Here is a 25,006-nt window from a genome sequence, read left to right on the forward strand (position 1 = left end):
AACTGTTATATTGGGGAGTAGGGCAAAAATATTAGCATCTTTTCAAACACATTGAAAAACTTGGCTAACTCTCTATCTGCTACATATTTAATTATCTGAATAAAGTAATATAATCAGCTCAACTCATCTCTGTGCACTCTCCAATTATTCTTACAGCCTTCAATTCTATTTTAAACAGATTTCTATCCAGGTAAGCCATCATAAATCAATCAGCATGGTAATTATTATTTTTGCTCCCAAAGGCTCAGCTGGTAAGTACACTTCCCATTGCAGATCTCAGCCCTACAAACCAGAAAGATACTCATTTCATCGCTGTTACTGCTTAGTAAACTGGTGGTAGAGATGCTACAATTGGCGTGTCCGTAAGTGCTAAGAAGAGGAAATATAAGACAGAGGTTTCTGCTCGTCCTGACTCAGGCTTGAATATGTATGTGTATTGGTCACTGGGTCTTTGTGACTGAGTCACCTTTTCAGACTGATTAATCACTCAACACTTTGTCTCTAATCTGTTAAAAGCATGAGTAAAACATTTACATTGAGGGCCACTTCAAAGGGAACACAAAAGTTTCAAAAGTTTTAGAAAGTTGACGTGAATTATTTCTTGAAAAGACCGCTCTACAAATACTTTAATTGTGACAACCATAATCTAATAATACTTTTACATGTCAAAACAATTAAGGCTTCTCTGGACACTTATTATGGCTATAACAATACTACAAAACACCATTTGTGCACTGTAATGTTTTTTATATATACACTTACATTTAGCAGCATGAAAGACAAGGTAATAATTTATGATAATTATATGAAAAGAGATAATTAATATTCATCACCTCTCACTTCTCATCACTTTAGATTATCAGTAATGCAGAGTGAATCTGCTGTCAGATTTCTAATTGCTTTGTAATGGGTTTGAAACATGGAAATAATTAATGGCAAACAATCTGTCACTTGTCTGTTGCATTATCTATCTATCACAGAGAGATAAAAAAGCTCATTAAAGAAATTGCTAATGAGCTACAAAAGACAGTAGTTGAAGTGCCTCTCTACTCGAACATAGCACTGAAAGCAGGGAGAATATTTTGCAATAATTCCCATCTCAATTAACAGTAAAGGTTGAGTCACAAAAATGCATAGAACAATCATTCACTTTGCCAGTTTATTGTTTATATGACTGTTCAGTAAAAGGCATATGCTTTTTCCAATTCAAATATCAATTGCATTACGAAAAGAAGTTGTTTGACAAAATTATTACATGGTTAGCTGCACTTTGCCAAATTGTTTTTTGCTATTTTCCAGTAATTTCAATGATAGCTACCATTTCATACATTAGTTTTTAGATCACGTATTATTCTCCATGACATCTGCAAAAATATCTACTTCAGTTTTCAATAACTACTTGTTGATATTCAAAGAAATTTAAATAACTGACTTAGTCTGGATTCCATTGCTCAAAAATAGCCTGGAGCTTGGGAAATTCATGTTTTTGCTAACTGAACCTTTTCTTTTAAAGTAACTCATGGCCTAATTAACGTTTGGTTTGTGAGAGAAATTTGAAGATTGTGAGGTGCCTACATATTTCAAGCTTCTAGTTAGAAAAATACAGCATGAGGATATTTTAATTTAATTGCCTTTTCTTCACTCTGCTAACTATGGTATAACCACCTTATATCGTCCTTAAATTCTCTCCAACCTTTGACACATCAACCACCTCTTCCAATGGGCTTCCTCTTTTTTGCAGTTCAGTAGCATTCCCCTCACTTTGGTCAACTCACTGCAATACAGGTCAGCTTAAAATCTGCATCTGACCAAATTCGCAACACCTCTTTGCCTCTGTACCCATTTTTTTAAGTAATAATGCCTCTGTGAAATGTCTCGGGGCAGTTTCTACACTGTTCTAAATGAGTGGCATAAATTTCAAAAGATTATGTTGTTAGATGGGGTAGTGTTGGGGAAAGCTCAATATTCTTTATAGATTTTTTTCATCATTTGTATATGTTTGTGATATGCTGCCTGTACAGTTTGATTTCGTAATATGCAACAACATTCAAAATTATTTCAATGTGACAGAAGTAAACTATTATCATCACGATACTAAATACTGCATTGATTAGTTCCAATGAAACATCATAGATCAAAAATATTAATTCTGTTTCTCTCCTTATGGATGCTACCAGGTCTACTGACAAATTTCAGGTCAGAAATCACATGACACCAGGTTATAGTCCAACAGGTTTATTTGAAAACACAAGCTTTCAGAGTCTACTCCCTCTTCAGCACTAATGTCTAATGGAGGAGTAAAGTCTCCAAAAGCTTGTGTTTTCAAATAAACCTGTTGGACTTTTCCCGATATCACGTGATTTCTGATCTTGTCGACCCCAGTCCAGCACCGACACCTCCACATCATGACAAATTTCAGCACTTTCTTTCAGATTTTCAGCATCTGCTTGTAACGTTTTAGAGGTACCCATCGTAGTGATGTCCAAAAATGCTGCAAGATTAAATTCAGTGACAAAAACAGAAATTGTTGGAAAACCTGAGCAGGACTGACAGCATCAGTGGAGAGAAAGCAGAGTTAATGTTTCGGTTCCAGTGACCCTTCTTCACAACTTCAAATTCAGTAGTTGTCCAAACACATGCATCATGTCAGAAATGTCTGGCCGTGCCTGCGTAACCTTTGTTACACTTAAAAAATATTTGAGATGTTGTAATCTGTAGAACTGCAGACCAAGAACTGGAAACTGGGATTGGAGTAGAGAATGCTTTTTCCTAAAATTCTCAGACAGCAACCGGAGGTGACACCTGTATTATTTCCATCAGTCTTGATACAGATTTATGACCAGATCCTCCAGCAACTGATACTTGTAAAGCTGCAATCTTTGAGTTTAAACATGAATAAAAAAATTAACAGATACATTGTATATCATGATATCTTATGAGACAATATTCTCACATCACTGTAGTTCAACATCATTAAAATTTACCAGACGCAACAATCTTATTTGCTTCTAACTATGTGCACATCAGCTGCAGCTACTGACAGAATCCACTTTCAATTTGGCTAACAGTGTGTTTCCTAACATGTTTTGCACTGAAACAGGTCAGCAATCCATTGTCCTTACATCCAAGAAACAAAAAGGCTGAAAACAGGCCTGAATAGACTTTGGTGATACGCTGAGTTCTGACTCTTTCAGGGAAAAAAATTGATTTAAGGTCTTCTAGGCTCGAATGCAGTGTGATTACATATCTTACACAACCCATTTGGACCGTTGGGAAAAAAAATTGCTTTTAGCTCCATTTAGTTTATGTGAAGTCCTTTTCCAAAGAGCCTGAATAACTGAACAGACCCAAACAGACTATAATGGTCCCCAAAACCAAAAATATCCTCTTCAGAAAAGGTGTGGGTCCCGATGTTATCAGATAAAGGACCTGTACTTGATAGATGTAAGGAAACTGAACACCAAACAAAGCAGAGAGAACATTGGAAAAATGATAAAAATCTTTCTAAAATTTCAAAAGTGCGAAAAAATAACAAATTTTGTAACCTTAAATGATTAACCTGCCATAAGTTTGCAAATCTTCCATTTAAATTCCTAACACTGTGTTATTGCACCAGTCAATCCTGGATAGGATCCTACAACAAGATCCAGACAATATCCAGGCTTAGGCTGACAGTGGCAAGTAACATTTGCACCATATAATGCCAGGTAATGACTATCATGAATAAAAGTCAATATAACCAGAGCCCTTTGACATTCAAAGACGTTGCCATTACTGGTCAACATTACTGCCATTATTTATCAACATTCTAGGGGTTACCAATGACCAAAAACTGAGCTGAACTAGCCATTTAAAATAGCAGTGCCTACAGCAGATCAATGGCTATATTATAGTAAGTGACTCAGCTCCCGACTACCCAAAGCCAGTCCACTATCTACAAGGCACAAATCAGGGGTGTGATGGAATATTCCCATCCTACTTGCATGAGTTCAACTTCAAAAACAATCAAGAAGCTTCACACCATCCAGGATAAAACACTCCATTCGATTAGCACCATATCCACAAACATTCAGTCACTCTACCACTGATGATCAGGAGCTCCAGTGTGTATTGTCTACAAGAAGAACTGTAGAAGTTCATCAAAGATCCTTAGATAGCACCTTCCAAATCCACAGCCACTACCATCTAGAAGGGCAGAAGCAACAGATACAAGGGAACAAGTTCCCCTCCAAGCTACTCACCATCCTAACTCAGAAAAATATCACAATACTTCAATGTCTCTGGATCAAAATCACAGAATTCCATCCTGAATGGCGCTGGGGGAGTACCCACTGCTCATAGACTGCAACAGTTCAAGAAGGCAGCTCACTATCACTTGTGCAAGGGCATCTAGGGATGGGGGATAAATGTTCATCCAGCCAGCGACACAATTGTCTCACAAGTGAATTAAAAAATACTTGTATATAGTATCCAAAACACCACTTATACAATACTCACACCAGATTCCCAGTGTGTAACACCTTAGTAGGTTTAAGTCACTTGTGACCTTAACTTTTAGACTGGAATGTAATTTTTTTTTTCCTGAAGCAATTATACCCTTCCTTAAATGTACTCAGCTTTAAATAACTTTTTTAAAGTTTTATACAACACTTATGGTCTGGAACTAATGCTACTGCATCACTCTTAATGTTTCTATGTTCACTACTTATCCTTCCCTTCTCTGGAGCATCTATCAGATTTTTACTTCCATCCCATTCTGAGGACTTCACATGATTGCTTCACGCAAAGTAAAAACCGAAACCACGCAATGGGTGTCTCTCATAAGCTTGAAAAAGCTGAGGTCCAGAAACTTTTAACAAACCCTGAGGCCCCATTACTTATATTGCTGTGTTGCAAAGCAATCTAAAATACAGGTATTTCTCCTTTAATGCGAAAATCATGTTCTTGTGTGACCTCACACAAAAGAAAATCATGTAATAGAAAATCTCCATAGAAAATCGTGTAAGAGGGAAATTGCTGAAGAAAAACACTATACAGTACAGTAGAAAGTTTGCCCTTCTCAAACAGTGCCTACTATTCATCAATCAAGTTATAGCCAATTTGCGTTAATGAAACACGTGTTATAGCAGAAATACCTGTAAACAAATGTCTTTTAGGAGTGCACAAAGCTGATTCACTCTAAAGTACGGCCACAAATCCCTTTTACAAAAAAAATCACCATAGCTACAGAAATACTTACATGTGACTTATTAAATTCAGACATCAGAAAAAATTACCAGTTAATAACTCAAAATCTGAAAACCCAAACTTGCAATTAATAATGTCAATAATTGTACATGAAGACTGGCATCTTCAAGGTCTCGGAATACATGTTGAGGGACACACTAAATCTTAGGACAGCTGTCGCCAAGGCACAATGGGGCAAGGCCACTGTCTAAAGTGTTTCTGCCAATGTATAATGAGAACCTGTTAAATTTCAAGATACTCTATTAGCTTTAATGGGAAAGTAAATTGTTCCCTTCACTATTTAGAAAAAGCCTGTTTGGTGCAACTGGATTGAAGATCTAATGAGGAATGTAAAAATTCTATTGTATTTTCTGCAAAGTTTGTCCTGTACTTGTATTTGTCCTGTACTTTTGTACTTGTATTTGTTTGTATAGCTGATGAAATGTTTGAAGTTTTAAAAAATCCATTCCCTTATTTACAACAAACAGGATCATATTTGCTTTTTAACTGCTCTGTCACCTGCCCAGTCATCAACAATTTCTGTACGTGTAAGGTCAGGACCCTTTGCTTGAATTATGATCTTTCTTTCATATAGTCTCTTTCTGTCTAACTGAATTATTTAAATCTCATGGTATCAAATTTCATCTGCCACTTGCCCACCCATTCCCTGAACATGTCAATGTCATTTTGCAGTTCTACTCTATTCTCCTCACAGTTCAAAATACCACAATATAATAGTGTTGGCTCACTATCATTCATCCTGAATGTTTGTCCTTTTTCTTTTCCTAAGCTCAGCTGGCAGCATACCCCTTATAAACAAGACATCATGCTCATACAAATCTCTGTCAGCGGATCTAGGATACTGTGTCGAAATAAAACACATCAAGTTGAAAAGTACACCCTTAAGGAATACAGAAGTGACCAAGCAATATTAGCTTCAGATACTGTTGCATAATCAAGGCCACTTCTGTAACTTGAGGGGCAACAGTTTATCAATGACAGCCTAAGACTGGAGTCAAAATATATTGTATACCTTTGGGCTAAATTAAGTAGAAATGGGGAAGTTTTCATTCATTTTGGTGCATGCTTAATCTACGATCATCTCACTGTGTGATTTGACCCGACAATAGCCTCTGTTGTGTTATGTCTAGGGGCAGACTGTTCTCTTTAGTGTGGATTTTACTATCATAAAATTAATGCTTTCAAAAGTAAATGAGTAGACAATGTCAAGTAGTTATTTTCAATATATAGGGTGAATTCACCAATCATTTTCAGTGGTTAGCGGTAATGTTAAAATGTTCAGCTACAAGTTTAAAATTTGAGTTGATGTGACTGTCAATAAGGCAGTCTCAATGGCCTGCACCTTCATTCTTGAGGTTGGGTGGCAGGAATTAGGAAAATATCTGGCTCAGACTTTCAGCAATGGGAAAAAGATTTGTTGGGTGGTTATTGCTTCAGAGGGGCAGATTCGGCTGCAGCCTCATGAGCAGACCTGGAAAAAATGGTCAGAGCCAGCCATAAAGGTGATTCTGCCTATTGCAGGAATGGTTTTATTATTCCCAAAAGAGAGCAATGTACATTCACCAGACTTATTTCTAGAATGAGTGGCAAGACTGGCCAATGAAAAGAAACTGGGCCTGTATTCTCTCAAGTTTCAAAGAATGAGACATGATCTCATTGAAACCTATAGAATAATTGTAGGAATAGTTGGGGATGATGCTGGCAATGTTTTGCATGGTTGAGGAATCTGGAATTGGGGGGCACAATTTAAAAATAAGAGGGTGCCTTTTAGGACTGAGATGAGGAAAACACTTTGGTGCTTTGGTAAGCCATAAGACCATAAGACATAGGAGCGGAAGTAAGGCCATTCGGCCCATCAAGTCCACTCCACCATTTAAATCATGGCTGATGGGCATTTCAACTCCACTTCCCTGCACTCTCCCCGTAGCCCTTGATTCCTTCTGAGATCAAGAATTTGTCGATCTCTGCCTTGAAGGCATCCAACATCCCGGCCATTGCAAATGCTACAGAAAGAATGGACCTCTCATCTTCTTTCCTCTTGTTTTTTTTCACATCCACCATCTTCATGCTCCAAATATACGACTTCATGCTCTTCCACCCACCCACAGGGCACCTAATTTCAGGTTACGCCTCCACCTACCTCCTTCATGACTCCACATGTCCTTGTGTTATGCTATGCTACACCTCTCACTCACGCGTGTTCCCACGACACGTTCATTCACATTCACTCCCTATTCTGTATTGGAAGACAAACTCTACAGTGATAATTAGAAGTCTTCAAAAAAATGTTAAACATTCACTCATTAGTTTCCATTATTTTAAAATTCTTTTCAACTCTAAGCCAATGAAAGTGTCAGTCATCTCAATTTTTTAATCTACCTTACCTGAACCCACATAGCCTTCTGTAAATGAACACTGCAAAATTGACAAAAAATATCAGTGAGAGAAAGTTGTCAATCAAGTAAGGGTTAGGGTTTTTCAAAAGAGTAAATGATGGGGCCATCACCCTTGCTCCATCATACACTAGCTATACATGTGCATAAAGAGCTGGATGGGGTCCAACAAGAAAGAATCTAAGAGTTTCCCCTTGACAACTAACAGCATAATCATTGCTAACTCTGCTATGTCAACTCTTGAGATTACCATTCACTAAAAACCTAACTGGACCAGCCATGAACATATTGTGATTCCAACAGCACGTCAGAGGTTGAGAACTGTGCCTGCAAGTGCCTGACCTCCTGACTCCCAAAAGCCTGTCCACCACATACAAGACTAAAGTCAGGAGTGTGATGGAAATCGTCCACCTATCTGGATAAGTGCTGAATGATACATTTGAGAAGCTCAATAACATTGAGACAAAGCAGTCTGCTTGTTTGGAAAACAATCCACCAAATTGAAAATATAGTCCCTCCACCACAGGTGTGGAGTTGCAGCACTTCTACAAGATATAATGCAAGTTGTCAAGGGCTCTTCAGTAGTACCTTCCAAACCTAAGACTATCCTCATTTAGAGGGACAAGAGTAGCAAGTGCACAGGAGCACTACCATCTGTGCAAGCTCATCCCTATCACAAACTATCTTGGTTTGGAACTACATTACATTCTTTCACTGTGTCTGGGTTAAAGTACTTAAAATCCCTTGCTGACAGTACAATGGATGCACGTGAATTGAAGTTGAATTCTGTTCACCACCACTTTTCAAGAGAAATTAGGGATGGTCAATAAATAAATGCTGATTTTGCCCCCAATGCTCACATCATCCAAAAGAAATCAGTGTGAGATGGTGTATAATGAATGAGAACTTGGAGTCAATGGTGTTCCAATGCACTTCCCACCCATGTCCTTCTTTTACTGGAGTTACAATTTTGATGGCGCTGTAGAAGAAATTTTGGCAAGTTGCTGTTGTACACTCTTTTGTACACTAAAAGCCACAGTGTGTTCATGGTGCAGAAGAAGCTTAAGCTTTTAAAGGAAATTTCCTAAATCTCGTAATTTCAACGAGATATTCACAAAAGCTCTTGCAAAAACCATTGGTTCTCTAATGTCTTTGGGGACAAAAATGTAATTTCCAACAGTGTATGGTATGGTCCACATGTCCATATGTCATAGCTGACTCATTCTGTCTATTTTTCCATCCCAGGCTCATTAGGGAGCATGTCTGGGGACTCCAAGTAATAATAGTGTGACCCAGAGTGCCACCAATTGTTAATTACAGTGAGCAGAGGGACTCGTCAGCAATAAGACATCAGAGCACTGCCTCTCTGGGTTCTGCAACCAGAATTGGTAAAAAAAACAAGCAGGACTTTAAGAAACAATCCTCGATCCAGGCTTCAAGTTAAAAAAGTGTTGCTGTTATAGGTAAACTTTGACTTTGAAATTACCCTTCTTTATAGACAATTAAAGAAGCAGGGTGTTTTTTTAACATTTCCACAGATTTTTGATGCAGTGAGATTGAATTATCTAAGTGATTTTTGCTTTCACTATGAAGTGAATTGGACAGATCTTTCAACATTAAAAATGCTGTATCAAAGTAAATTTCTATGCTTGTTGTTACATGATGTGCATATGCTGTTCATAATTTACTGTTATCCTTGTCCTACAAGAGAATCTCAGTCCAACATCAATAAGATTAGAGAAGACCCCAGGATGGTATTTTTTGTTAAATAAACAATGGGATGGACAAGAAGACTTCCAGACATTAAATGCCGAATCTCATTAAAGGGAGTAAATAACTTTAAATAACACTGCAGCACTTAAAAGAGTCTCCAAGGCAGACATTAAATTTGGAACAGTCCTCAAGGTTTGTTCAGATCCTGTAAATCCTAGGACACCATGATCACAAACCCCGAACAAAGTCAAATTAACTATGGTCCTCCCTTCCATCCATTGCAAAGAGTCACTAAGATCCTTCAAAAATGAAATTGATACTTCTGAAAGGAGATATTTACATTTAAAGAGGGTCAGTTAAATTATAGACTTCTGCTCTTTTTAGGAGATTGCTTGACTTAAGGAAACAGATGTGTCTGATTTTTTTCCTGAATTGTCATCAAAGTTTCTCCATTTTTCTTCAGCTTTTTAGGGTTTCTCCATTTTTTTCAGGAAACAGCATGGTTACGAGCTATGAACTATGCGTCTGATTTTACATTAGGTGCTCTTAATTTTCCTGGTGATTTTTTCTCACCTTTTTGTATATCTGCATGCCTTGTTCACTCTTGTAGCATGCTGCACTCATCCAAATCTGATTGCCTTTTTTTCAATTTATTCATGGGGTCTGTATGATGCCGACAAGGCTAGTGTACATTTCCCATCCCTAAATGCCCTTGATGGGGTGGTTTTGAGCTGCTTTCTTGTATACCATGCGAGTCTTGCTTGGCAATTTCGGAGGACAGATAAGAGTTATGAAGAAGGGTCCTGATCGCTGATGCTGCCTGACCTGCTGTGTTCCTCCAGCTCCACACTATGTTGTCTAGGACTTAACCACGTTGCTGTGAGTTTGGAGCCATATACAGGACATAGCATATATGGTCAGTAGATTTCCTTCGCTAAAGATGAAAGACATTATTGAATCAAATGGTTTTTTATGACAATCCAATAGTCTCATGTTCACCATTGGTCATGCTAGCTTTTTACTCCAGTTTTACTTAATTAATTAAATTTGAATTCCCCAGTTTCCATTATGGGATATGGCATTCACGTCTCTAGATCATTAGTCTTGGCTTTTGGACAACTAGCCCAGTAATATTGTCATTATTCTGACTCTGACACTCATTATAGATTTGGGCATAAAAATTGACCTTCTACTACTATGGCCATGTGGTCTCCAAATATCTGTGTTATGTAATTGCCAAATGTATACCAAAAAACACACAGGAGCAGTATTCTTAAATCCAACCATATGCATTTGATACATTTAAACCATATTTGAATAACTGTGACCATGACTAAAATCAGAAGCTGGATTTAAGGCTTATTAAAAGGATGTTCTGCTGTACTTTGTTTTAATGATTAGATTACTGAACTTTGCTGGGGTGCCTCCACATGATGTACTTACTGTGCACTCTTCATCTTGTTGCTCTGATTTCTTTGTGTTTAATTTTGCCTTGCTGATTATTGTTGACAGAACAGTCACAATTATTTGTTAGAAAACATGTTAAACTGTCCAACAACAAAAAATAATTTCAGGTCTGCTACAATGCAACACATGCCCTCGCATTAAAACTGAGTTCGACATTCCCCATTATTTTCAGTAAATTGTAATTTATAAAAGATAAATACTACTTTAGTTTACTGTTATTCTTTACTCAGCCCTACGATCTGATACTTAAACAGAAAAATGAGAAGTGTTTTCATGAAGAGCACAACTATCAAAAGATTCCACCATACCTGAATTAAAAGTCTATGAAGTTGTTTTCATTTCTTTAATGTTTTCGTTCAAAGTTTGCAATTATCATCAAGGTTGTCCACTGATAAACTCTTCCACAATGAATCACAGGCAAGAACTAATGCCTAAGATCTCTAGCAACAGTTGCTAGACACAAAAGCCATGTGATCAAAGCACTTGTAACCAGGCGAACTCTTAGGTCAATCATTAATTGTCAAAGCCAACAAAGTGAAACAATTCTGCTGCCTACTAAAATAAATCTACCTAATTATTAGTAAATGTTCATTGGATCCTTTCCTTGGGTTTTCAGGACAATAAAAAAGTCACAACCTGAAATATGTTTTTTCCCTACCTCTTTCATAACTTTAACATTTACTCCTCTGTTATTGAAAACCTTTTAAATATCCAAATCTATAAAATTGGAGCCTTGCAGGCAAATCTATACATTTGGATTTTAACCTCTTGCCTCCAGAACATGTGGCCAAGGTGCACAGGAAGTTAAAGGACCATGGAAATTCTATTTCTTTAGCCTCATCTGCATGCTGATATCAAAGAGTCTTAGAGTCATAGGGATATACTGCATGGAAACAGATCCTTCGGTCCAACTTGTCCATGCTAACCAGATATCCTATATAAATCTAGTGCCATTTGCCAGCATTTGGCCCACATCCCTCTAAACCATTCCTATTCATATACCCATCTAGATGCCTTTTGAATGTTGTAATTATACCAGCCTCCACCACTTGCTCTGGTACACATGCAACGCCCTCTGCATGAAAATGTTGTCCCTTACATATCTTAACCCTTTCACCTTAAACCTATGCCCTCTGGTTTTGGGCTCCCCCACCCTGGGAAAAAGACCCTGCTTATTTACACTATCCATGTCTGTCCTGATTTTATAAACGTCTACAAGCTCACCTCTCAGCCTCCAATGCTCCAGGGAAAACAACCCCAGCCTATTGAGCCTCTCCCTATAGCTCAAACCCTCCAACCCCAGCAACATCCTTGTAAATCTTTTCTAAACCCTTTCAAGTTTTACAACATCGTTCCTAAGGAAGGGAGACAAGATTAGCACAGAATAATCCCAATAACTGAGTTATAATGACAGATCAAACACGGAATAATTTCTATTTAAAGTTGGATTAGGATTATATTGAGTCATAATGTGGGCCATACCGACAGTGGGCTCTTTGTCAAGCAGGGGACTGCCAGGAATGCAGTAGTTTGTAATCTCAACCACCTAACTACCTCACTGCTAATGGGTGGGGAGAGATAAATTGGGGTTGCGCAGCAGAAAATATTACCAGGCAGATGCAACACTGTCTCATGCGAGTTGCTAAACCAGTTTAAAGTAGTCAGGTAAACAAGGGTGAACATTTAGTTTTCACTAGTTAACTATTGCTTCAACTTAGTTCATTCAGTATGTCACCACACTCACTGAGTTGTGAAATCCAAGCCATTTTATTTCATTTCTCTATCTATTGAATAATCCATAAAAAGAGAGAGATTCACCAATTCATTTTTTTGTACGCAGTGCAATCAAAAAGTCTGTACTTTACTGACAGTATGATCACAGACATAATTTTCAACTTATAATGCATGTAAAAATTGCTATCGCAGATCAGCTGCCCCTTATAGAAAATACAACATTTTCACTTTCATTTTCAAATTCAGTCTTATGTGGAACATTAAGAAGAAAATCTTTGACATAAGAGACAATAGAAAGTGATATTTCATGCTGATGTCCAAAGAGGCCAATATAAGCATACCAGTCAAAGGTGTGAAACTAAATTGATTATGCACAATTGGAAGAACGTGGTTATCTAAGAATCAAAAGTCCATTTAAAACTTCAAATTTATCAACGTGAGGTGAATGCTGGAATGCTTATGAGTAGGCTATCAGACTCTCAAATGTCTTCCGCCATTCTGGAACATGGTTGATCACCTACCTCAACACAATTTTTCCATAACCCTTGATGACAGTGGTATCAAGAAATCTATCAATCTCCATTTTCAACGTGAACAATGACCAAATTTCTTTGTCCTTGGGGAAGGGAATTCTAAAGATCTACCACCTTCTGAATGATGAAATTCCTCCTTATCAGTCCTACATGGCCTGTCCATTATTCTGAGACTCTGTCCCCTGGTTCTGGACCCCTCATCTTCGGGAAACATTCTTTCTGCACCTCTCCTTGTCAAACCTTTTAAGAATTTTATAAAATTCAATGAAATCACCTCACATTCTTCTAAAATCTAGAGAATACAGGACACAGTCTCTCCTTATAGAACAGTGTTCCAGCATCAGGAATTATTCTGGTGAACTAGCACTGCACTCCCTCTTCAGTTAAGGGAACCAAAACTGCACCCAATATTCTCAGTGCAAGCAGGACATCTTTATTTCTATACTCAAATCATGTTGCAATAAATGCTGATATACCACTTGGTTTCTGAATTACTAGTTGCAGCTACATTTTAGCGTTCAGTGACATAGAAAGTCACCCAAGTCCTTTTGAATATCAATTTTCCAACCTTTTAGAATTTAAGAAATACGCAACATCTCCATTCCTCGAACGAAAGTGGCTAACTTTGACTTATCCATATCTAAATGCAAGATAGTGAGACAGTAGGGTTCCTAAGCCAAACTCATCCACTCCAACTGCATTTATTTTCCTTTTCTTTTCTCCTTTCTTGTTTGTTATTCTATCTTCTATTTTCCTTAACTTACCTCTTGAGCTTGGATAGCATCAGCGGTGGACCTCAAACAAGCCTAGCACAAACCTTGAACATTTGTGAAATTGGAGCCATGGATGCAGCGATGGTGGTGGGGTGTGGCAGTGGTTGAGGTCCAGTGCAAGCCCAGATGTTGGCACCACAGAACATCAGCCGGCAGAGAAGGACTGTGGCAGGGATCAGCAGCAAGGGATGGAGACGGAGGCGGTCAGCATCATGCCTGTGTGGATCTTAACCCAGTGTGGGTGACAGCATGTCCAGCATAGGGGAGAATAAGCTCTCCTCATTTCTTTATTTTTCTACTTTTATGCTAAGAAGGCTAGGGCCGAACAATTTAACTCAATTTTTTATTTCTCTCTTGCTGTGAGTAAGATTTTGTACCTCGGTACTTTGCACCTAAGGTAGCATTATCTGTAGTGTCATTGGACACTTTTCACTGAATTCTTGTAGCCCGTACTTGCATACGCATGCCGATAAAATCTAAATCTATTATATTCCACCTGCTATTCTAACTATACTTCTAATAAAGCTTATAGATTCTCCATCAAAACTGTTAACTTGACAAGGAATTTACAAGAAATTAATTTTTTCAACTTTATTCCAATCTTGGACTTGAACTCTAACAATTTGTATGAAGACAAGTAGGGGAAGAGTTACGGTGGCACACAAAAACTACATTTAATAAGACAAACAGAAAATGCCAGAGAAACTCAGCATGTCTGCTAGCGTCTGTAGAGAGAGAAGTAGAGTTAATGCTTTGAGTTCAGTGACACTTTGTCAGAATGGAAAATAACTGGGGGAGGGCAGTATTTATGTTGATATTGATATTATGTTGCTAATATTTATGTTGATATTGTTACTATTATCAGCAACATTAGTAGTTGATAACTACTATTTATGTAGTTGCCGGGGAGGGTGCGTAAGAAGCAAATAGGGTATATTCACAGGGTCTAGGCCCGAAACATCAGCTTTTGTGCTCCTGAGTTGCTGCTTGTCCTGCTGTGTTCATCCAGCACCACACCTTGTTATCTTGGATTCTCCAGCATCTGCAGTTCCCATTATCTCAGGGTATATTCACACAGCTGCCTAAGCCTCAGGCATTTTCAGTTCTGAAGAAGGGTTACTCAACACGATACATTAATTCAGCTTCTCTCTTTGCAGATGCTGCCAGATCTACGGTTTCTCTTGCAATTTCTGTTCATGTTTCAGATTTTCAGCATCCATGGTTCTTGGTTTTAATAGTTCATAAGGTTAAATTTATGAATTTTATTAGTTAATCGTGCCTGCTCAAATATTATGTATTATATGTAACATTTGTTGCTTTGTTATCTGAAGTGTTAATAAAGAAATATTAACTTATCATTTCTTTGTCTTTTCACTCAAAATATAACAATTAATTATATAGCTATTAATATAAAGTCAATTAGTTAATGTCAGGCTGTTTAGATATTTAATCATTCTCCAGATGGGAATGGTAAATTTCAAGATGGCTCTTTGATAATGAACTAAGGATAAAGATTAAGGAATTATGATTTAAGGATTTGTCTCATATTTTAATTTTAGAAATAATAAACGCTAAATTTTAGCTTTAACAATCACAACATTATTTGTTTCACAAGTGAATGAGAATCAATGCTTTTAGAATAAATACAGCAAATGTTGTAATTATTCAGCATCTATGCAGAAAGAGATATATAATTTTGGGTTCATGACGGAGAAATAGTGGAGGATGAAGGTAGTGACCTTAACATCACAACAGCCATTCAGATTGCTGCTTTGGATGCCAGAGATTGTTAGGTTATTAGTCACTGGACTGATGTAACAATCACAATTTATAACGACTCTGCACCCACCTCATTGCAATCTTTCAGATACAAAGCAGCAAAGCTGTCCAATCATTGACCCATTGTACATCCCTCCCAATTAACCCCATAAATTCATGTCTGCCTGTACATCAACAAAAAACTGAAAAGCTGTGTTGCCACCTTATAACCAAAGAACGTAGAAAAGTGTTGCAAAGTAATAAAGTTTATATGATTCAGCTTAAATAATGAAAACCTAACAATATAACATTTTGTTCACCTCCCATGTGCATATCTTTGTGAAACAACAAACATTTGCTCTCCTGCTTTGTAATGCTCCTATATAATGAAAGCCCTTCAGCAGAGGCTGCTCAGATCCCTGTTCTGATTGCGGAAATGTTGATGACAAATGACCTCTTGGAATAATGGCACCCTCACCTGTGGATGGGCAGATGCAGCAACATATTGGGTGCTGATTGAGGGGTCAGGGTGTAACTGGAGGTCAATAGTTAAGACATGAGAGTGTTCCAAGGACAATTCCTATTTTCACGCCCACTTTTGGTATCATCCTTCATGGGCCACTACTTTAATTACAGCTATCTACTGGAATGCAGCTCGTCACATTAGTGACACGTTGTAAAGCTAAAGCAACTGCCATCCTCTTTAAGGCATCAAATATGTTGGCAATTCAAGTCTGCAGTCAAGACCTCCATGGCCTCATTTGACTGTCACAAATGATGTATTATGGAATTAGATGATATGTGTATGGATGTCAACACAATGGCCTGTGACATCAGTCAACTCATTTTTCAGCAGGATTCCTCCATTCTCTTAGCAATCGTGGACAGTGTACACGGAAGGGTGACTAATTTGTTGAAGATTTGTTCTACTTTTATATCTTTATCCTTTTCACTGAGAACCTCCAGAAAATAGCATCTGTGTTCAGCTGAGCAGAGCTTGAAGAGGGCTGTAACATCCATCACAGGCTCCCTTCTTTTACCAACACTGTACTTCGTGCCACTACTGTTTGCTGTTGCTCACCTGAGAACTGAGTACCACCATACAAGCTTTCAACAAACTGGCAAATTGGTCTCAATGTAATGCAAGTTTCTGCAATGGTGTATACTCAGAAGGGATCAGTTCCTTTGACGTTCTCACTTTGAATCCAGGAGTGTATGTTGTTCTATGAATATCTCCTGGTGGAGATAGATAGTACTAGCAAGGTAAGAGTATTGAAATGTTGCATTAGGTAGATGATCATACTGCATTGCTGCTGAAGTCAAATCAGCGTGACAGCATGTTGTATGACATTTGGGTAATTGAGAGATCTCAACACTTTTTGATTCAAAGTATTTTGGATCTTTAGCTTCTTTTTTAGGTGTGCCTGTCACCTTTGAAATTGATGGAGCAACAACTTTGGTCTTCTCCCTTCCTTTTTTTTTATAGTATCTTCCCTGCACATCTGATGGCATCTGTTCATCTGATAGATTCTTAAATGTTATCTTCTTCAGTTTCTCTCCTAATGCCTATCTTGTCTTCTTTGAGCTCAAATTGCCCAATTTAACCCACCCCCACCAAACTTCTGACCACCCAACTCCCCACTTCTTGGCTCTTCTCTAAGCTGTTATTGTTAACTGTTTTCCCTCATCAGACTCTCACCCTCTTTCCTTCATATCTGTCACCATCATCCCTCTTGCTTCAAAAAAATCCCCATAACGCTTCTGTTTTTGCAAACTGTTGGTCCACCTTCAAACTTTTCATTTCCCTTCCAGAATTTTTGGACATGTAGTTGCCTTCCAAACTTGTGTCAGTCTTTCCAAGAATTGCATGTTTGAATCCCTCCCATCAGACTTCCAACCCATCACCAAACTGAAATATATCATATTGAAGTTACAAATGACAATCCACAAGGCTGCGACAAAAGTAAATGATCCATTGTACTCATCTATTTTGATCTGTTTGCAGCCTTTGTCATAATTGCTGATCAGTCCACAATCCTCTCCACCATCATCCAGGTGGTTGAATGCTTCTACCTGGTTCCATTCTTATTTATCTAATTACAGCTAGACAAACACTAGCAATAGTTTCTCTTCCACTCCTAAACCATTATTTCTGATACCTTCGAAGTCAATCCTTGCCCTCCACTTGACTTTTCTGGATGATCATTGAACCACTTATCCATGCTATCACTAAGGCTGACTCTTTCTCTCTATTTCCAATCATCGCCCATCCCCACCCCTGCGTCAGCTCTTCAGTTGTTGAAACCCTCATCCATGCCTTTTTACCTCATGACTCAACTATTCTAATTTAGTTTTGGATGGTTTCCCATGTTCTACCATCTATAAACTTGAGGTCATCCAATACTCCATGTCTGTTTTAACTAGTACCAAATATTATTCATCCACCATCCCATGCTTGCTAACCTATGCTGGCTCCCAGTTAAATATAATCTCAATTTTAAATTTCTTAGCTTTTCGATCCTTCCGTGGCCTCATGCATATTTACCCATGCAATTTCATTCAGCTCTACAACCCTCCACGATAGTTGTTTTTCTAATACTTACCTCATTAAAATAACCAATTTTAATCACCCCGAGATTGGGAACCGTGCTTTCGGTCACCTAATATTTAAGCTCTTGAATTACCTCCCTGACCCTTTCAAGACCTAGCTTTTTAAACAAACAGTTTAGTCATCTGCCCTAAAATTCTTTGTGCCTCCATGTATCATTTTAGAGAGTTTTAGTACATTCAAGATCCTACATAAACACAAGTAATTGCTATAAGAAGCAGCAGATTTGACATGGATGTCTATCAGCCCCACACATCAGTTTGCATAAGAAGGATGAATAAAAAGGGTAATAGTAGATGGATAGATGGGCAGGAAAGGAAGTGCACAGCCAAAGATCCATTGCCAAGTAAATGGTTGAGGAATTATGAGTTAGCAAGCTTAACAATTTGCAGAATTTATCAAGTTAGGGCTGTGGATAGCTGCGTGAAGCACACAATGTATTTTGATGCAATTATGCTGTTGTAGTTGTTCTCAATTTGAATCCTGAATGTGGAAAATCTTCCTGCTGTTGCCCCCGCCTTTATCATCTCCAGTCTTGTATACGTCGCAACAACATTCTTTGTTCTGTTGCTCTTTCCTACTACTTATTACACCCAATCATGCATTAAGCAAAGTAACATTAAACTGAAGCAAGTTCTTGATCATCCTGAATTCAAGCTGATTCTTCTCATTGTGCAAACTTCACATTCCTTCAAATTGTTTCTTAGCAAAATTGAGTTAGTTCTTTCAATATTACAGATTTATGCCCCACAAATTTACGTCACATTACCAAACAGTCAATGCCAGACTCAGGTGTTATGTTACAATGAAGCATCCAAATTAAAATACCACAGAGGGATATGCTCAACTGTCTGGGTTTCATACTGATACAGCAATGATTCCACTAAACAACAGCACTGGCATCATCCCTTCCACTCCAAGTGATCATTAGAGTTGTCATCAGAAATTCTGATTCCTGCAGGATCATTTTCATTGGGTAATTCTTTGAGGTTGTTCCTGCGTTATTTTTGCACATTCTATGCCTATCACTTACAACATTTCTTAAACGTTAGACTATTAAGTGGATCAACACTCACCAATGTTTTGCAGTCACTCTTTCTCGGTCCGTTTAGTTTGTTCAACTGCTGACTAAACCAGGTACAGATATTTCATGTAGTCTCCATCTGCTGTGACATCATAAAGTTCAGTGCCAGTGACATCATGGGTGAGAAGCAATGTCCACAACCCCCACCATAAAGTCACTGTGCTGGTCAAAAAAAAATAAAAGAGAGCCCAGAAGCATAAAGCACATAAATCTTGGGCTAGTTTACAGTACTTTGAACTGTAGGTCAAAAGCTTATGTTAAACCTGCACCTCAGAGACATGAGCACATAACTTCAGAAGATATTGAGACAATTTTATACTGTCCATATCTTATATGGTTGTTTCACAAATGAGACATTAAAGTAAGTACACAACTTATTTTGTGCTAACATCACTAAAATTATTAATTTAGACGTTTCTCTTTTTGCTGTTTGTCAGGCCTTGCTGTTGTACCAACTGAGGGTTGTGATTCCACATATTATCAAAGTCACTACACTTCAAAAGTATTTCATTGGCTGTGAAGCTTTTTCAGATGAACTAACCTTATAAAATAGGCTATTTAAATACATGTTTTGTCTTTCTGACTTCAAAACCTGAGCACAAAATCTCAGGTGAGCATTCAGTGCAGTAGAGGAAATGCTGCATTGTTGGAAATGCCAACCATCAGAAAAAAAATTATAAAATGAGACTTCACACTTCTGAGGAAGCGTCTCCGGACCCGAAACATTAACTCTGTTTTTTCCTTCACAGATGCTGTCAGACCTGCAGAGCTTTTCCAGCAACTTTGTTTTTGTGATAACAAAGTGTGGAGCTGGATGAACACAGCAGGCCAAGCAGCATCTTAGGACCACAAAAGCTGATGTTTCGGGTCTAGACCCTTCATCAGAAAAGCTTTTCTGATGAAGGGCCTAGGCCTGAAACGTCAGCTTTTGTGTTCCAAAGATGCTGCTCGGCCTGCTGAGTTCATCCTGTTCCACACTTTGTTATCCCAGATTCTCCAGCATCTGTAGTTCCCATTATCTCTGATCACAGCTTTGTTTTTGTTCCTCATTTACAGCATCTACAGTTCTTTTGGTTTTTAAAATGAGATTTTAGTTGTCTATTCTTGCAGTTGGACTTAAATTATTTCCAAAATTTCTCCCTCCTCTGGAAACAATGCAAACAAATCTTTATCTAGTAGCTATTTTGGAGATCTTTTTGCATCAAAATTGGTTACATATTTGTTATTCATCTCTAGTTCACATTAGATGGCTAGTAGCTATTTTTTCTTTTAAATTGCTGCAGTACATGTGCTGTCTGAGCATCTGCAACAACGTAATGTGTGAATATGACTATATTCATCAAACAATGCTGAAGAAACCATGTAGTCATCAAAATGTGGATAATACATGCAGTGGAGTGGAAATTGAAGTGATATAAATTCCATGACCTTGCCCTGCCTTCCTCAGCAATAGAAATTCAGATTGGTTGTTATTTTGAGTGCTCATGGTCATGGTTTTATAATATTGGCAGTTGATGATTTGTAGCAATTTTGTGATAATTTGAATTTGTTAAGATGGTGCAGTTTTCATATGAAACATTAGTTAATTAGGCAAGGAAAATAGCTGTCAGAAGTTAACTCTGCTGGTCTGAGAAGGAGTGAGGCCCAAACCACCAGGTGACATCATGTCATAATTGTATGTGTTTTGTTTTAAGAAACTGAAGAAATTTCCTAATAATTTCAAATCAAATTTTAATTTTTTTGTTACCTTAAAAATAATTTTTTTAGGTATTCTTAAGGGCCACCTTCAAAAAACAAATACTTCCTCTTCCAAAATCCGATTTCTTTCAAATTTTAGCTTATTTATATTTTGAGAACAAATTTTTCACAACATGGATAATGTTTAAAATTAAAATTAAATAATGAAGTTCACCATTTTCACTTTTGCCTAAACTTTTCACTTCTTTCTCAAATTATTTTTTAATCTTATATGTTTGCGAACTGCATCCTGTTTTAGCAAATAGTTTACCTGAGTGTAAGGTGCACTGGGGGCCCTTTAACCTCACTGTGGAATAGGAACTGATGTGAGATCTGACCTCTAACTACGTAAAACGGTCTCTCATTTCTAGATCTGCCCCAGTGGCATTGTACTCCAGCTTCAACGCATTATATTGGCTAGGCAGAGCAAAGAGATGAGCATTTTCAACAATGTTCCGATGCAGGCTGGAATCATCCACACCGATCTAGGAAAGCTAAAGGCTGCCTGACTTCTTTACCAAGCCAGCAGTCACAAAATCTGCTGTTTGCAGATTTCTGCCTGGCTCTTTCTTCAGTCCTGATGATCACATCTTTATTCAACTCAATGGTATAGGAGAGAGGCTGGAAAAGCACAGTCAGTCAGGCAGCAACCGAAATCCTTGCCAGCATGACAAAGGGTATCGGCCCCCAAAGGTTGATTTTCCTGCTCTTCTGATGCTGTCTGACCTGCTGTGCTTTTCCAGCCTCACACTTATAGACTCTGGCTTCCAGCATTTGCAGTCCCTATTGTCTCAATGGCAAAGGAACCACTTCTGAACCACATCAAATTTTGTGGTGAGCCTTTTGAGGAGTCCGGATTGGGGCCCTGGATAAAGTTTTATTGGGAAGCTGGTGAGCATTAAATGCTGAAGACCTCCACAGTCAACAGTGTGGACGACTGGGCTCCCACAACCATTGTTTCTGAGAAAAAAAACTATCTTTCCCTGGGAGGTCTGGAGAAGTCATAACAGCTAAGAATTTGAGTCACCACTGTAGCAATCTGCCAAGCCCCTGCCTAATCCTCACAGCCTATTTTGCTGCCTCTAGTCCCTCTCGATGTTGCTCAAATGAGTCAGGACTCATTTCTACGGAAAGGGGAAGAATTTGTACCTCCTGGTGGGAAGCAGAACTTGATCTCATCAGGCTCTTCTCTATCGTCTTTACTACAGCATTCACTGGCATGGTGAACTAGCTGATCATAGTTGAAATAACAAATTTGGCTACCCCTTATTTGTACAGGATTACAGAGTCATACAGCATAGAAACAGACCCCATGTCTCAAACAGTCCAAGTCTCAACCTAAACTAGTCCCACCTGCCACATTCTGGCCCATATCCGTCCAATCCTTTCCTATTCATGTACCCATCCAAATGTCTTCGAAACATTGTAATTGTATCCACATCCACCACTTTCTCAGGAAGTTCATTCTACATGCAAACCGCCTTCAGTGTAAAAAAATTGCCTCATTTTTTTCTAACTCTCTCTCTACTCACCTTAAAAATGTGTCTTGTCTTGAAGTCCCCTGTCGTAGGGATAGAAAACTACAATTAACTGTATCTATACTTCTCATTATTTTATAAAATTATATCAGGTCGCCCTTCAGCCTCCTACACTGCAGTGAAAAATGTCCCAGCCTATCCAGCCTTTCTATATAACTCAGACTTTCCATACCCAGCAATATCCTGGTAAATGTTTTATGAACCCTCTCCAACTTAATAATATTCTTCCTATAGCTGGGGGACCAGAGCTAGACATAGTATTCCAGAAGAGGCCTTACCAATATCCTACATAACCTCAACAAGTCTTCCCAACTTCCCAATGTAAAGCAAACTTCAAAGAATAATGTATCTGCACCCCTGGGTCCCTTTCTTTTACAACATTACACAAGGTCCTACCATTAATTGTATAAACCCTACCCTTGTTTGTTGTACCATAATGCAATACCTCACATTTATCCACATTGAAGTTCATCTGCCATTTTCAGCCCATTGACCCATTTGATCAAGATCACTTTGTAATCTTACAAAAATATTCTTCACTGTCTACTATGCCACCAATTTCGGTGTCATCCGCATATTTACTAACCATGCCTTCTGTATTGTCATCCAAATCATTTATATAAATGACAAACAAAAGAGGATCCACAACCAATCCTTGTGGAACACTGCTGGAAATCGGCCTCCTGTCGGAAAAGCAATCCTCCACCATTACTTTTTGCCTCCTGCTGTTAAGCCAATTCTGTATCTAATTGGCAAGCTCACCCTGAATCCTGAGTAACCTAACTTTACTAATTAGTCTATAATGTGGAACCTTTTCAAAGGCTTTATTGAAATCCAAGCAAAGAATATCTACTGCTGTCATCAATCTTTTTGGTAACTTGCTCAAAAAACTCAACCAAGTTTGTGAGACATGATTTTCCTCACACAAAACTGTGCTGACTGTCCCTAATTAATTTTTGCCTCTGTAAATATCCATAAATCCTGTGTTTTATAATAACCTCCAACAACCTAACTACAAGGAGTGAAAGTAACAGGGTAGTTGCTAAGGGGTCTTAACTTTCCAAATATTGACTGGAAACACTATAGTTTGAGTACATTAGTGATAATGGGATGAAGGGTCTAGGCCCGAAACATCAGCTTTTGTGCTCCTGAGATGCTGCTTGTCCTGCTGTGTTCATCCAGCTTCACACTTTGTTATCTTTGAGTACATTAGATGGGTCAGTTTTTGTCCAATGTGCGCAGGAGGGCTTCCTGAACACAGTATGTTGAAAGGCCGACAAGAGGCGAGGCCGCATTGCATTTGGTACTGAGTAATGAACCAGGCCCGGTGTTAGATTTGGAGGTAGGCGAGCTGTTTGGTGGTAGTGATCACAATTCGGTTACGTTTACTTTAGCGATGGAAAAGGATAGGTGTATACCGCAGGGCAAGAGTTATAGCTGGAGGAAAGGCAATCATGTGGCGATTAGGCAAGATTTTGGATGCATAGGATGGAGAAGGAAACTGCAGGTTTGGGCACAATTGAAATGTGGAGCTTGTTCAAGGAACAGCTGCTGCGTGTCCTTGATAAGTATGTACCTGTCAGTCAGGGAGGAAGTGGTCGAGCGAGGGAACCGTGGTTTACTAAAGAAGTTGAATCTCTTGTCAAGAGGAAGAAGGAAGCTTATGTAAAGGTGAGGTGTGAAGGCTCAGTTAGGGCACTTGAGAGTTACAAGTTAGCCAGGAAGGATCTAAAGAGAGCTAAGAAGAGCCAGGAGGAAACATGAGAAGTCTTAGGTAGGTAGGATCAAGGAAAACCCTAAAGCTTTCTATAGGTATGTCAGGAATAAAAGAATGACTGGACTAAGATTAGGGCCAGTCAAGGACAGTAGTGGGAAGTTGTGCGTGGAGTCCGAAGAGATAGGAGAGGCGCTAAATGAATATTTTTTGTCAGTATTCACACAGGAAAAAGACAATGTCGTTGAGGAGAATACTGAGATATAAGCTATTAGACTAGGCAGGATTAACGTTCACAGGGAGGTGGTGTTAGCAATTCTGGAAAGTGTGAAAATAGATAAATCTCCGGGCCAGATGCGATGTATCCTAGGATTCTCTGGGAAGCTAGGGATGAGATTGCAGAGCTTTGGCTTTGATCTTTATGTCATCATTGTCTACAGGAATAGTGCCAGAAGACTGGAGGATAGCAAAAGTTGACTCCTTGTTCAAGGAAGGGGAGTAGAGACAGCCCTGGTAATTACAGATCAGTGAACCTTACTTTGGTTGTGGGTAAAGTGTTGTAAAGGATAAGAAAAGATAGGATTTATAATCATCTAGAAAGGAATAATTTTGTGATTTTGTGAAGGATAGGTCGTGCTTCATAAACCTTATTGAGTTCTTTGAGAAGGTGACCAAATAGGTGGATGAGGGTAAAGCGGTTGATGTGC

The 25,006-nt window shown here is 38.4% G+C and overlaps 1 protein-coding gene across 3 annotated transcripts in view; it reads right to left on the reverse strand.

The window, feature by feature from the left end:
• LOC125459451 (doublecortin domain-containing protein 1-like) overlaps positions 1 to 11,242 on the reverse strand; it is a 484,037-nt gene extending 472,795 nt beyond the window's left edge. For all 3 annotated transcript variants that reach the window (XM_059652117.1, XM_048545936.2, XM_059652115.1), the window contains exon 1: positions 11,129 to 11,242. The gene's annotated coding sequence lies outside the window, so the exon portion shown is untranslated. The remainder of the gene's footprint in view (positions 1 to 11,128) is intronic.
• Positions 11,243 to 25,006: the final 13,764 nt, after the last annotated feature.

The sequence above is a fragment of the Stegostoma tigrinum genome, chromosome 17 (genome assembly GCF_030684315.1).
Source record: "Stegostoma tigrinum isolate sSteTig4 chromosome 17, sSteTig4.hap1, whole genome shotgun sequence".
Taxonomy (NCBI): Eukaryota; Metazoa; Chordata; class Chondrichthyes; order Orectolobiformes; family Stegostomatidae; genus Stegostoma; species Stegostoma tigrinum.